A 3,291-nucleotide genomic window follows, 5' to 3' on the forward strand; every position below is an offset into this window, starting at 1 on the left:
AGGCCTAGGCAATGCTGTGCCCAACTCCTCTGAGAGCATTAGCACAGAGATGTTGCAATGCCTTGGCTTACTGCATCACCTTTTGGCATTTTGGAGGGTTAGTTAAGCAGTGAGTTGAGAGAACAGGAACAGTGTTGCGAATAAGGCCTGGAAGTTCATTTCTTTATGATGTCCTGGATTTCTGTCTCCAGCACTGGTTGAACCCCATAAGCTCCCCACAGTGGATTCCATCATCCCCCCACCCTTGTTGCGGGCCAGTTACAGTGTAACCCGGATGAGGGAAAGCTCATGGTCTGACTGGCTGGGCCTGAGTCTGTGCAAACGTAGGAAGGTTTGTGCCGTGCTCTGATGGCGAGAGGAGGGATGTTTTGCCCTGGTGCCACAGGGACACGTCGGGCTCAGGACCTGGTGGAAGAGTGGCTATAGGGCTCCTGTTAAACAGGAGGCAGGACCAGCCTGTGCCGCGTCCCAGCCAGGGCTGTGATGAAGGGACAACCTGATCCCCTTGCTCAGCACCAGCTCAGACCCCACCTCACAGGGCCAGCCAGCATTGCACCCTGACTGATGTCCGTACCTCTCACCTTGTCTCCGTGGGCGCGGCATGGTGCCCACTTCAGCCTGAGGAGCGGCAGCCCCAGGGCTTCCCGCCGTACGGCAGTGCCAGGGGGAGGCTGCACGTGTTCAGCGACAAGAAACCGGACCAGCCTTTCCCACCCGAGTCGCCAGTCACTCTCAGCCAGCCGCGGGACTGGCCCTGGGTGAGTACCCCAGGTCCTGGGATCTCCAAGCAAAGCAGGAGGGCTGGTCTCACCTGCCCACAGAGGGGTTCAGGGCAGGGCCAGGCCTGGGAGACAGGGCAGGGCAGGGCCTGGCTGGAGAGGTACCCTCGCATTAGACGGCGCTCTCCTGACCTGCTCTGAGACTCCCACGTTCTGTGTGTGTCACTCCCGCACCCCCCGTCTGCTGAGCCGGGAGAGATCACTGGGGCCTCAGCAAGTAGCAACCAACCAGCAGCCTTCAGCCCATTGCCTTCTGATACGCCTCTGGGCTTGGGCTTCCCTGTTTTCCCAAGGGCTTGGCTCTGAGTGAGAGGCGCTTTCAGCCCCAAAATCAGCAACCCCCATGGCACATAGCAGGGGTAGGCAGACGCACTGAGAATAGAGCATTCATGGAGTGGGCCCTAATAATAGGGAAACATGCTGCCCTGCTTGGATCTGCGTTGGAGCCAGCATGGTCAGCCCTGGGCGGGGCGTCCTTCTGGACTGACTCCTCTGGGGGTCCCCTCAGTTCAGCCCAGGGAAGGAGTGAAGTGGGCTGCGCGTCCCCCTCTCCCGGGTGGACCAGTGCAGCCTTTACTACAATGCCCCCTGAGGCTGCCCCGGGTTTCGCTTTGTGTTGCGCCCACGCACGGGAGATGTGGGGCTTGTTAGGTTCACTGGGCTCGGAGCATCCCCAGCTGTCCTCACAGAACCATAGAGCCAGAAGGGTCATCTCGTCTAACCCCCTGCCGAGATTCAGGATCTTGTAATCGGCCGTGACGGCCCCATCTCGCCCCCTGCCCGAAGAACGGGACCCACCTCCACGCCCGAGGTGGCTGCTGACACGGCTCTGCAATAAGATCTGGTGCTGTCTTTGCAGGCGGCGTTCATCCATCACACCAGGGAGACACCCACCTCGGAGCCCTTCATCGCCACGGACGGCTTCGACCTGTACATCGACGGGGCCCGGTTCCTGCCCGATGCCGTCACCATCACTAGGGTCACTGGCCGGATCTTTGACAGCAGCTACAACCAGTAAGGAGGAGCAATTCATGGGCTGCCACCAGGAGGGTGGGGCTTCCTCTTCTCTCTCAATATGTCGTCTCGAGCTGTTGGGTCCAGCAGGGCAATGACAAGCCATGGGCTCTGGATCAGAACCAGGGCCTGGGGAGGTGCAGGCGGGCCAGGAATGGTAATGAAAATGTGTGTACCTTAGTGCACATGCAGATCCACATTTACCTCTGCGCTGCGTAGCATGAGGGTCTCGTACCTTCATCACTGTGAGTTATTGACATTGCGAATGCTGGGTCATGAGATGGAGACTTCTGGGGACCCCATGGGGCATGCCAGCGCAGCTCCGCCATGCACACCTGCATTTGCACACAGACACGCTGCTCCCACTCCACTGAGCAGGTGCAGGGTGGCTTGTCTAACCGGTGAGAGATGGATCTCAGTCCCGAATACACAAGGGTTGAAGGGGTCCTAGTACAGCATGTCAAGACCCTCCGGCCTGAGCTCGGAGAACAGTGGAACGGCCCCAAAATTCTCTCCTGGGAGACACTGATCTTTGGTTTATGGTCTCTCCCCCATCTTTTCCTTTCAGAATCGGGCCAGACATTTCCACGGGCCTTGATTTGAGCAGCCATATTTTCGAGCCACTCTACAACTATAGAGTGCAGATCCGGGATCCAGCAGTGCCGCCCTCCGCTGCACTCTTGCTAAAGGTTTGTGCAGCAGCCAGGCAGATGACAGACACGGAGAGGGCGAGCCATGTGGAGACCCCGCCCGCGGGGGGGAGATGGCGAGCCGTGGCTGCGTGGGGCGGGAGAGGAGAGACACTCTGAGAGGGGAGCTGCTCTTCTCCTGCAAGTGATGGGACCATACTGAGTTTGTGAGGTGTTAAGTGCAAGGTGCTGGCTCAGCTGTGTCCAGGTGCAGGGTCTCTCCTGGGGGGCTCTGACTTGACGCCGAGCTGCCTTTGATTCTTACAGCTCTACTCCCTGGATCGGTTCAGTTTCAAGCTTGTCCTGATTGGCTGGGCAGCTCTCAATCTCTTTGTGGAATCTGGGACGCACAGAGCCCCTGGGGCACATTCCCAGGGGATCCAGGTGAGCCCCCCCATGCTTTGGGGACAGGGCAGTGGGATCTGGTAAGCCCCTCTGCGCTCTGGGGCAGGGCAGGGTGGGGAGATCCAGGCAACTAGCCCACACTCTGTGGTGGGGGGGATCTGGGTGAGCTCCCCCATGCTCTGGGGCAGAGCAGGGCGGGGGGATCTGGGCAAGTATCCCACACTATGTGGTGGGGAGTTACAGGCAAGCTCCCCCATGGTCTGGGGTGGGGCGAGACCCGGCGGGGGGAGATCTGGGCAAGCCCCCCCCGTGCTCTGGGGTGGGGTGAGGTGGGGGGGGTATCCGGGTGAGCTCCCCTGTCCTCCGGGGCGGGGTGACGTGGGGCAGGGAGGGGGGATCGGGGTGAGCTGGATTGTTGCTGAAACCAGGAACCCAGTGACCTCGGCTGGCCAGGCCAGGGGCTG

The sequence above is a fragment of the Lepidochelys kempii genome, chromosome 8, assembly GCF_965140265.1.
Source record: "Lepidochelys kempii isolate rLepKem1 chromosome 8, rLepKem1.hap2, whole genome shotgun sequence".
Lineage (NCBI taxonomy): Eukaryota > Metazoa > Chordata > Testudines > Cheloniidae > Lepidochelys > Lepidochelys kempii.